The 12,640-nt window shown below is 39.4% G+C and overlaps 1 non-coding gene across 1 annotated transcript; it reads left to right on the top strand.

Moving 5' to 3' along the window:
• The first annotated feature begins 11,383 nt into the window (after positions 1-11,383).
• trnam-cau (transfer RNA methionine (anticodon CAU)) lies at positions 11,384-11,456 on the top strand. The gene has a single exon. It is a non-coding gene; the product is annotated as a tRNA-Met (tRNA).
• Positions 11,457-12,640: the final 1,184 nt, after the last annotated feature.

Here is a 12,640-nt window from a genome sequence, read left to right on the forward strand (position 1 = left end):
TTAAAACTCTCCACCAGCTCTGGCCAGAGATGCTTTCAACATTTGCCTATGAATTAGTAGTCTGAAAAGGGGCAAATAGGGCAAGAGAATATCATGTATCTGAACTGTTCCCAACACAGCTGTCTGATACACCGACTTAGAAAGGCTTAGAAAGTAGAAAATAAAACATTTCTGCAAAGACTGTACAGAGCCATTAAGACTATGTGATATGAATAGGCTCTCTCTCTCTCTCTCTCTCTCTCTAAGGTTGTGATGGAAACTGACAGGAAGGTGTTTGGTGTCACTTCAGGTCAGGGCCTGGAGTGTTGGTGGTGGAGTAAAGAAGTACATGAAGGAAGGCAGCAAAGAAAAAGTGACAAAGAATAGTGGAGGTCTAGACCAGCAGTGTGACAGAACGAGCAGAGCAGTAAAGGTAACAAGTTATATAAAAGGTTGGACAGTTAGGAAGGAGAAAATGATTTGTAACATTTGGCTGAAGGAAAGCTGGGAAGACACAGGAAGCTAGGTCGACAAAAGACAGAGAAGGCACAGTGACAGTGCAAAGAGAATTTTAAGAACGTGGAAGGAGTGCTTTGAGGAGCTAATTAACGATGAAATCCACAGAGAGAATAGATCATTATTAGGAAGCAGGGAATTAGTGAAAGGTGAGGTCTAGTCACAAGAGGATGTAAAGTGGAGCTAACATCTCTATGATAGCGATGATGTATTGATTTTCAAGAACATGACTAATGTACTGCAGTAACTTACCAATGTGGCTACAGCTCTGTAGGTGGTGCTGTCGTCTAACAAGACATTCGTGGAATCAGTTCAACACCTTGAAGTTGATGGGTAATAACTGTATTGATCCCACACTTTTACTGCGTTCACAGCAGATCTGCTGCAACATGCCGCCCCTTGCAGGCACCAAGTATGTTGTTCCTCTGGGAATCAAACCCAGGACTACCTACTCTCTCCTTGTATTTTTAGCGTGCAACTTGCAGAAATGTGTATGTCCTAATTCCAAGTGAAACACGGTCATAAAATTTCATATTTTCTTGCAACGTTGTGTCTCAGAGTAGTAATAAACTACAGCCCAGTGAGATACTAACAAACGGTTTAAAACGTCACTCTTTCTTCATCTCCTTCCACAGCTCTCCCCCATTGTTCAGGTTTTTCCTCTCTTTATCTCCATCTTTGTCAGCAGATACCAGTACTACTTAATCAGACTCACAGTAGAGACACAGACATTCTTCTCAGAAGATACTCAACCTTCTGTCTCACCTATTTGGTCTCTTTCATTTTCCCTCTCTCCATCTTTGCCTCTCTCTCTCTCTCTCTCTCTCTAATCGGGGTTTATGCACAGACTAATAAACAACCAATCTATATTCTGTGAACATTAATGGAGGTGTTTGTGGAAGCAAAGGAAACCATTTGGAATATTCACAGGAAGACAATGATTAGCTCTCTGAGCCCTGAAGTGTGTTTTTGTCTGTTTGTCCATCTGTCTGTCCCTAATGGTTTCAGAACACTGCCTCCAGAGGTCAAACTAAGACTACGTCACCATCTAATATCAATGAGTTGAATGATAGTAGGAGAGGAAGACAAGATGAGAAAGAAGAAGGAAAGGGAGAATCTCTGAATAAACCTGCAGCCCCCCCGTCCCCCCCGGGCAACACTGGTACATATATATCTATAAACACTGTCCAAGTAAATGTTTTCTTAACAAGGGGCTGTCATTGGTGGACCATCTGTGTGGAGGGGGCCTTCATCAGTTCAGAAAAACAGCTGGGATTGTTGAAGGGATTGACGAAAGATATACTTTTACTTGATATATTATGTTGTTAAGAAAAGATATACTTTTACTTGATATATTATTGACGTACAAGACACAAATTACCATCTTTTTTAAGATGATTTACTGGACTTGTAATTAGGTATTTGGTAAAAACATCTGCCTCCAAAGTCGGGCTTTGACACAACAGCGTACTGCTTGCAAATTACTAGTACACGTTGAACTGTCTGTATAGTATTGATTTCTTTCTGCATTTTCCGTTACCATGTGGCACCATAGCTACAGTTTAGGTAGTCACTTTTTCTGCATACCGCCACCTACCGTACAAGAGTGTGTAGTTTCATGGTATGACCACTGACTTTTTGGGATAACGCAGCCTACTCCTTATGTCTTGATGGGTGACTCATTTCTTTTTATATTGTTTTGTATATGATAAGAAATTGTCAGGTATTTGTATCGATTTTTAATGGATTACCAAGGCATCGTTACATCACTAGTTAAGAGGATCCAGACTAATCCCACCTGATCAACTGTTCCCTTACATCAAATCCCTTACTCCTCAAGTGGCTTTGAAAGCCATCTCTACTCCCCAGCTATGGGTTGATGGGTTAAATACAGGACCCGTTCCATTGTGTGAGATGACTATAAAGGTGATCATTCTCTTGGACCTAACCCTGATGCATTAGTGTCCTGCTTAGGAACGTATATAACTTAATTAGGCAGTAACAGGCAGGACCATGAGATCAACGTTTTTGTATCTCATTGCTTATTTCATTGGCTAACAGCAGGGACGGCTGGCAGTCTATCAATGCAGAGTAATTACAACAGGCCACTGTGAGGCTGAATAATTAATGAGTCTTTGGATCCAATGTATGCTGAAAATCCTATCTGCCTCCACCACTGTCAGTAGTTTATCACGTGGTGAGAAAGGCGACGGCGCGGTCTGACTGCAAATGCTCAGTGTTGAAGTAATGATGCAAGTCTTGGCCTGTCAGCAACTGGAACAATGGGGAATGGAGTGGAGGGTGGATGTAGCTTATCTTTCAGCTTTAGTCTCACTCTGGATCAATATCTGGAAGAGGAAAGATCCACGCAAAGCTACCAGTGTCAGTCACGTGTGGGAGTGTTTTTGGACTTATTGTAGGATAAATAACTTTGACCCGTTTTACTGAGTAGACAGTAACAAAGGTAACAAAACCCAGGTCGTTTCAACATTACAGCTCACAGGACACTAATGCTGGAGCTCGTTACAACAGCATACAGCAGTGCTATAAAATCAGACCCAGGAGGACTTGTTGGAGTTGTACATATGCGAGCGTGAAAGCTACGGAGATACCAAAGAGCTGCACTGCGGTTTGTGAGACTATGCACACAACAGTGATTTACAACTGTGGACAGCATTCAGGGCAAAGATTTATCCTCTGATCTCCGCTATCGCAAAGTAAACAAAATATATTACACCCACTAACACTGAGCCCTGCAGTTCAATGAAGAAAAGCCTTATTCAACTGCTTTGGCCTAATGACCCTGTTTCTTTCTTCGGTAAAAGCCGCTCCAGCCCAACTGCTGTGTTCACATTATAGCTAACAAAGCTTTGTTCATGCAACGCCAACGTCAGAGGAATGACCACGAACCTGTCACCACTCTGTGCTATCACTCTGCTGTGATTTCTATCACATCTCCATCATATTAACAGAACAAATTTCTACAAAGTCGTTGTCAGGAAAAAAAAACTGTAGTTTTGTAATACACTCAAGTAGGAACTTTACTAAAAAAGGTAACAACAGAGAAGAACAAAAGAACCAATAACTATGACTGACAACCTTGTTGGCCACACAAGGGATTTTTTTTTCTGCTCTTGCCTTTCAGGTAGAATACGAGGCATTAATAAAGTTCTTTCTTTCTTTCTTTCTCTCTACTGTATCTGTCTATCAAATATTGATAAAGTGTCAAAAACACTTTAAACTTGTTTCCATCAACAACAATGAATACATAATGGACCAGGATGTAAATGACAACTTCTTCTAGTGCACAGATGTTTGTTCAGATGATAACATCAACCTATTGACCTAACTTTTTTTAAACGATCCTTCCTATATATTTTGGCTTTATCACATCAGAATCAAGCTCCACGTGGTTCCGTGCCAGACGGGGGTCACCACTGAAGTCTTGCCTCTGTCTGCCACTGTCTGCAGGGTAAAATCATTCCCTGCTTCTCTTCTATGCTCAGCTGCCAAGGTTTGGTTCAGCTCCTCACTCAGACTCTTTGGCTCTCTCCTTCTTCATTTATCACGGTGCAATGCTCTCAAGCCCTTGAGCCAAACTCCACCCTCACTCACACAACATCCATTATGCATGGGCCAAAAATTGAAGAATAACAGGCTTGGGGTGAAGACATGAAACATAATTTAAAAAACAACAAAATTAGTAAAAAAAATGCACAGGTTCCATCTATATTTATAAACATGTTGTATATGTTTCCTGTAGATATACCCTTTAAGATACTCACAAAAAATGGACTTGTTGAATCAAAGAATGCTAATGTGACTTTTACCTCCATCAACCCTAATCCTAGCAAAAAAAAAAAAAAAGGATAAAGTGCAGATTGGTTTTACACCACTTGCATATTCAATTAAAATTTGAAGAGTTCCAGATTGAGAAAGCAAAAGACTGGAACAAAATACTATTCTATTAATAGCAAAAACTGCTCTGACAATATTGTAATAAACCCAGAATGTTTTCACACAATATTTAGTCTGTTTTAGTAATAGGTTCTGAAATGAAATAACATGTTTCTTTTCCTGTCAAGAACAACAATAACAATGTATTGTTTTCATTAAATTATATCCCTACAATATTTACCAGATCCTAATTAACACTGATCTTTAAGTCTTTTGTTTTTTCTTACCCAAATCTACCACGACACTTAACCAGAGGTTAATTATGTCTTGATAGCGTTCCACAGTGGAACATAATTAATATGTAATTTTTCCTGCAGATTCAACAGAAGTCATTTTTTATGTGGTGTTTTATTCCTTAGGTTTTAATTTATTTTCCTGGCCCTCAGTTCAGATTTCTCTGAAAATATTGAACTTAAATGATAAAGACGTCTTAATGACTTTTCCGACCATTCAGTTTTTAATGTGGCGCTTCCTTTGGTAAGAGCCAAGAACTACTGTGAAGATGGTTTGTTTTTATCCTCCCATCTGTTGCATCTCTCACCTCCCTTTCTCCCTGGCACCAGTTTACCCCTTTTTCACCAGTTTGATTGGCTACGTGACGTCCTGTGTCATTGATATTCTATGTTAGATGAGCAGTAAGATCCAATCCAAGCAAAATGTAAACATGTGTCAGGAACATGTAAAACAAAATGAGGGTCAGGATCCAGACTGGGGTCCACTGCTAAGATTAGTGGTCAAGATAACTCAAAAAAATAAAATATGGTAAATACTTTTCCAGGTCATGACCTTGACCTGTGACCTCTTTCTGCAGGTTTAAGTTACTTCAAAAATGACGTAATGACTATTCCAGTGAGTGAGGGTAAATGTAGCTCTTGTCCATCAGCAAGATAGTCACCAGTTCAAATCCCAGCTGTAACAATTGATCTATCTTTGTGGAGAAGTAGTTTCTTCCAGGTAAACCTGGAGCTCTCTACTGCCCCCTTCCTTTTAAATCTGCATTTCTTTGTAATAATTTTTGCATTTATAAAACAATAATGTATTAAATGTTCTTTTACTTTTAATATTTTGATGAATATTTAGCTTAATTATAAACAGACCAAAGAGTGGAACTACAATATTATTGAAGTCTAGTGGGAGGCAAATGTAGGAGGATCGCACAGCAGAGGTGGCCCGCGGGCTGCTAGTTTGAGGCCCCTGTGGTCGAACATCCATATGTGTTTGACTGTGACAAGTCAGAGCAGTGGAGGAAGAGGAAGTTATTCTTCACTACAGCACAGGGAGTGAGGGGTCAAGGTGAAAACACTGACAAACCACAGAGTCGTTCCCTTTTCATTGTTTGCTTTTACAACCGCGATTAACCACGTTTTTATACCATGTCCAAACCAGAGGGAAGCCACTGATGCATGTCTGCTGTTCCATTTTAACAAGCTGAAGCACTGCCTTTCACAAGCCGCCCTGATAGCAGCAGACTGCAGTGGATGGAGGCACTCGCTCCTCTGGCCATGTGGAGAAGTCGTTGAGAGGCTCTATTTTTAAATACTGTATATTTATTTCCTGCTTTAGTCAGCCTGGTGAAGCTCTGCTTCTAAAAGCATCCCCATCATGCCATTCCACATGTGGCTTTCATTTTTTTGCATTAAGAACCCACAACCACATGGTTCCTCCTCTAACATCCAGACACGAAGTTTAAATAGGCCGGGTAGAAAAGAAAAAAAAGCAGAAGTCTCCTTTTATGCCAAAGGATGGAAATGGCTTATTTCAGTATGAATATTCATGTATGCAGAACAATTCAAACTTCACATGGAGGAGTCATTTGTCTCAATGAATATGTCAAACATCTTATGAAAATCATTGTTTCCTTCCCCAAGAGCTCCTTATTCTGCAGGACAGATTAACAAGGATCTCTGGCTCAGCTTTAACAAGCTAGACTTACAGTACAAAAGAAGAAGACGGTTGGTATTGTCTCCTCTGCTCATCAACACAAAGAACGGACCAGGAGTAAATTCTGCACAATCTTTTATATTATTTCATTTTGATCCATATTTTTATTAATATATTTTCCAATTTGTCGACAGTGTCAGATTGAAGACTTTTCGTCAGAACAGAAATATTTGTTACATTTTGGACTCAAATTGTCTTCAGTTAATGAGAATAAAATAAAACTGTATGTCAAACATTTCCTGCTCGGTGTTTTCACTTATGTTGAGCTTACACACACACACACATAAAGGTAATTTGTCTGAAAACTATCATTTAATCACTACAGAAAATTTCTTCAAGTAGTAAGTAGTAAGAGTATAAAAGTGCAGACCATTTACCCAGCTGTTAATCACCTTGAATTTTCTCTGTCTTCTACAGTGTTGTTAATTTTAAAAAATGCTCCAGTGTTCACCAAATTGTCTTGCCTTGTTTTTAACAGACCTTCTTCTGTTACTTGTTTAATGCCTCTGAATAAATGTCAATTTATTATATACAATACATAACTGCAGATTACTACTGACAAAAAAAGCAAAATGCCAATTTTTTTTTTTTTTTGTTGCAAAAACTGAAGCTCAAATTCAAGCAAAAAAAAAGAAAAAAAGAATTAGGTTGTTCTGCTGAAGACACACATACACACTGTACCACTTACAGGCTTGGCACCAGCACTGATATTCCCATGAGTGGTATGTTTGCCAATGTGTGTGCACGCTCATGCATATATATTGGGGCAGAGAAAAGAAGTTTTGTGCTGTTTATTCCATTCTGCAGACAATACCAGTGCTTTAAACCACCTGGGTAAGCAGGTTATTGCCATATCAATCATTTACAGTGACATCCGATGGTAGAGACCACAGACAATATTGACCAACAGACTGACAGAGATTAATGCTGCTGAAAATGAACAAGCCTCCCCCACCCACACCTTGTTGCAGGAGCCATCTATTTCTTTACTCCTCTGTTTTGCCCCTCACTGTTTTTACTCCTCTACTGTAGAGCCATCTGCTTTCTTTCATCGTCTGTCCAATTCCCACTTTCTGTTCTGTTGTGCTGTATCTGCTGAGGAACTCATCGAGAGCATATGACCTCATAAACACAACTGATTTAAATTATTTGTAAACTAATATTAAGTATCCATTTGAATATGAATTTTTAAAAAACTGTCCTTGATCTTAAAAGTAAATTCTTTACCTTTTCAAGCTAAAATGACATTTCTGGTCCAAATCTTCGGTCTAACTTTTGATTATATTTTAACATTTCTAACTACATGGTGATATTTCAGGGAATTATTTTTATTTTATTAATTTTATTCTTAGGCCTTGAGGCTACCCCTTGTCTAGTTGTAATTTTGCATAGTTGATTGTCTGGCATTTAATCAGCAACTATTTTTAAAATAATAATAATACAGAGCTTAAATTTCACCACTCCAGCTCTGCAGGACAATAACCACTCTAGTGTGGAAATGTTAGGTACTTATTTAATAATGATATTTTACAGCCCTTGTCTGTGAAGGTGAAGTGCACAGAGTGGAAGGAGATGTTTTAGTGACAACTCCATCTGTATGTAGGTGAGGAGCCAAATTAGTAAACCATGTGAAACCAAGTGTTAAATGTGGAAGAGTACAGCTAATATATTATTGATAACTACTGCCGTTGCATGGCCAGCTCTGGAATACACACAGTCACAAGCACTTTTACACAAAAGTCTTGGAACGAATTTAAATATAAACACCCATGTATTTGCCTTTTGCTCTTTGATACAAGCATGTACTACTATACAGTTCTGACGAGTTACTTCAGTGATACTGTGAGGTTCGTAGCTGCTGAAGCACTGATTCAGTCAGATTTACAAAAACATGAACCAAAAATGTAACAAATTTACAATTCAATTATCAAATGGCCAACGAATTAATGACTATGCTTAAAATCTTATCACAGTTGGATTATTATTTATTTAAAACATTTTTGCTCTTACCTGTATATGTCAATGGTTTCCACTCCGTTTTTTTTCCACTACTCCTTCCTCCTACTACTTCCACTACTCCTTCCTGTTTCCCGGTACTTCTTTAAAGTCCCTTCGTCTTCAGTGACCTTTTTAATTAATATTATCTTAATATTATTCTGGTGTTGTTCGACAGCTGAAAGTTGTTTTCGCGTAATTTAATCCAGTCAGAATTTACGAAATTAACAAATACATACGTTCAAAGACACCGAAATAAAGCTGACGCTCATATATGAGCTTATTTAGTAGCATCTGAACTTTATAATAGTAGAGCAGCGACAAGCAGCTGTTTAGCTCACGTCTGTCCTCTCTGGTGTGGCATGGTACTGCTTGTCCCACTACACGCCCTTTACTTTCACGGATAGGAGTGTGCGATGTTCAGAGGCAGTAATAATGACAAATGTGTCCAATTCTGTACGTTTTAAAGTAGTTCTTTGTATTATCTTCAAGATTTTAGACTTTAAACAGTATCTTAGCCAAAACGAAAAATCGGTTCACTTTCTATTTTAAAACACATGCTAAACGCTAAGTGAAGGAAGCGGCGAGCCAAGCGTCTGCTCGGTCTGAGCTCTCCCTCACAATAACAACAACTAACTACCCGCCTAACATGTGTAGTAAATTGAGGGAAATATTTAGTCAGGTCGATCAGCCCTGAAACCACAACAACATATTGATGAGGCATACCATACCACGCCACACCGAAGAGGGCAGACTTGAGCCTAAATGAAAGACATGAAGTGTCAATAAGTTAGCGGAAGTCAGGTGGGGGATGCTGTTTTGATTATTGGTGTGTTTTGTGGCAAGCTGTAGCTCGCTGGTTTCAAACGTGTTAGACCCGAATTATAATGATAATAGTAATAATAATAATATAGTTAATTATGTCCGTTGAGGCGCAGGGTTTTTAAAAGGATAGAATAATAATATTAACTTAGGCTATATATGTGTATAAATAAATTACATATATATATATTATATTATATATATGTATATATATATATATATATATGTACATATATATATATATAATATTGTCAGCATATTTGAAGTCAAATGGGCAGACTTCCATCATCATAATTCTATTTGCCTTTAGTTAAGGGGCCCCTCCCTGCAGTGGGCCTTGGGTAAACAGTACCCTCCCTCTCTCTCCCAGTCAGACCCCCATGTGTACATTTATATAATGTGAGGTCCAGGCCAAGGAGTGAGGACCCATACCAAACTCCCAGGAAACCACCAGTACTAATTAACAAGTTTTGTTTTCCAACAGAATCCTGTTGACGATCTGGCTGAGAGTACTTCACAAAGTCCTCCAGCAGCTGGCAGAACCTGGTCTCTAAACTGGAACCATCTTTGAAGGACCAATCAGATATTTGACGTCATCTGTGAAGTGTCACACAGCTCACAATTGATCAGCCACACCTGCAAATAAGTTAAATATATATATATATTGAAAAACAAATCACAAACTCAATGGGTAAAAATGTGAAATAAACACGGAGGGTGGAAACCTGGGGTAGTTTCATGGATATGTAGGTATATGTTCGGGGCTTCAAGTTTCACAGTAAATTTAAAATTATAATTATTATTTAGACAAAACACACACACTCTTCTAGGAATGTTAATGTAATGGTGATACAGAGTTCCTCATTAATTATTAAAGTAGAATGAAAACGATGAACATTTTGGTTCTTTCTCATTTAAATTAAACACTAAAACATACATGCACACACAGATCTGCAGAGTTCGGCTCCAGTTGGACTGAGGATCTGAAGAGGATTAAAGAGAGGATCGGGGGACAGAACGAGGACGCGAACAGATTCTGTAAATCCCATACACATCCGCTCCGCAGCTGAAATCATGGAGCCGTTCATACATGGTCGACTGGTACACACGGGCAAACATCTGTGTTGGGCAGCGCTCCTGTGTTTGATCACAGCAGCCTGCTGAAGTGTCTGATTAGGCCCCTGTTTGACCAGAGGGAGGCAGCGGCCAATCAACACACAGCTGGGACCAGCCATGATCTGCTAGGAGGAGGTTGGTCTGTCCAGCTGTAAACTGTCCACAGGACTAGTTAGCACAAATCATGAGGGGCACAGACCATAGCTAGTACCCAGCTGGTACATCTTCCTTTTCCATGTGTTCAGTCCTCAGTCTTCAACCAATCCTTAAAGTTTCTCTTGTACTGAACAAAGATATATATTCTAAGTATAAAGTGTAAACACTGTGTACAAAACTTCAACTTGATTTCCAACCTGAACAAGTCTGGATTTGCAGCTGCAGCAGGCCACATGTGAAAAAAATAAATAAATAAATCACACAACCATTTCTGTCATTGCCATTTTGGTCTGCACATCTGCCATTTCGTCATTGCCATTTTGGTCTGCACATCTGTTGCTAATGAAATTGTCAGCATTATGAATTAATGAGTAGACAGCTGACACTGACTGATGATGGCACTGAAATAGATGCATGGACGTGGATCTGAAATTAGATCTGATTTCCTGAAACACTACGACTTTTCTGCAATAAAACAAACAATGACAATCAGCTTCCTGTTGGCAGCTCACTCCAGGAACTGAATCTGATTAGTCACGAAGCAGCTGTGTGAATTACTACCATTAATCATGATTAATCCAACTAACCACACCTGTTATCAAATGTTTTAAGTGTTGGTGAAACAAATTTATGTCAACGAAAACATGCAAATTAAGAGCGAGGACGTGGACTGACTCTGGCGTTATTAGATAAACGGCCTGTGCGTTAAAAGTCGCTAACATTTTTACTTCAATAAATTTCACAAATTAGTTAATTTGATTAGGGTGTCACCTTTGACCTTATATATAAAGGTAATTAGGTAATTAATCCACAAACATTTTTATGATGTTACAGAAGAGGTGGTAAAAAAAAAAAGATTTCAGAACCTTGATCATGACACAGCTCAGGTCAGGACACCAGGGCCTCGTTGGCGCAGTAGGCAGCGCGTCAGTCTCATAATCTGAAGGTCGTGAGTTCGAGCCTCACACGGGGCAACACTTTTAAGGTGGGTTCCATAGTGTAGCAGTTAGCATGCTAGCCTCAGAGAGTCTTGGGTTTGATTCCCAGAAGAGCCACATCGTTGACGCCTGCAGGAGGAGGGGGGCAGCACATCTGCTGCTAACACAACACATTCCCAAATATGGGATAAATAAAGACAAAATTATTATTATTACAAATGTTTGATGTATCAATCTGCCAAATAAACAACAATGAACTAAACATTAAATTCAATTGTTATTATTTTATATTTAATCAATAAATGAATTATAATATCATAGATTTTCCATGTGGTTTGTTTTCTTGAAACTTAAATTCATTCGAAAAAAACAAAATATAAAGAATGATTTTCCTGTAAACCCAGTGTGATGAGAGAAAGCAAAAGCAAACATTAGTTTTTGGAACCCATAAAGGCCTAAAGGAGTGGGGTCTGAAAGTCTAAGTGTGTATTGTCTGAATGGGCTCTAGATGAAGGGTCCTGGCTGTGGAGGGTGGGGGCAGGCGGGGTGTGCTGGGGTGGGGGTATAATGGCTTCTCCTTCACTGCCTCTTTGAGGACGGACTGCCGTCTAGCAGCTGAGTCCCGATGTGTCCCTGAAGTTCTGAGCTCAGCAGAGACAGACAGTCTGTCTGTGTCAGCAGGCGCTGCCCCACTCCCAGAAAAGACCCCTCACTTTGAGTCGTGTCTGGACAGACCCTTTCACAGCCCCATCACCACTGCCTTGTTCCTATTTAACCTCTACACACACCTACGTCCATGCCAAGATGCCACTTTGTTCACACGGTCTGGCTTTCTTTTTCAGTGACACTAGCACTGCCCCCTCCCCCCAACACACACACACACACACACTCTGTTGTTATGTTATTTTTTGCTCCCATTGTTTTTTGTTTTTTTGTAACCAGCCTCGCTCTCTTCAGGCAGCTCCAAATAAATGATTGGGTGTCATCTGCGTAAAAAGAAAACATGAACTCATACTCCTGTATCCGACTCTTCTCTGTAGTCACAGTAAAATACAACCGTGTTCCATTTTTGTAACCGAGTGTTGAATCTTTTCAACGCCAAGGTCGTCGTAGTCGGTTTTCGTCATGACTCACCGCGGCGGCGGCGGCAGCAGTTAGAAAGCTAAGCTAATGACTGATAGAAATCTCTTTGTGTTGCTTTTGAAATGAACCAGGTTTGT

Source organism: Cynoglossus semilaevis, chromosome 5 (assembly GCF_000523025.1).
Source record: "Cynoglossus semilaevis isolate Cse_v1.0 chromosome 5, Cse_v1.0, whole genome shotgun sequence".
NCBI lineage: Eukaryota > Metazoa > Chordata > Actinopteri > Pleuronectiformes > Cynoglossidae > Cynoglossus > Cynoglossus semilaevis.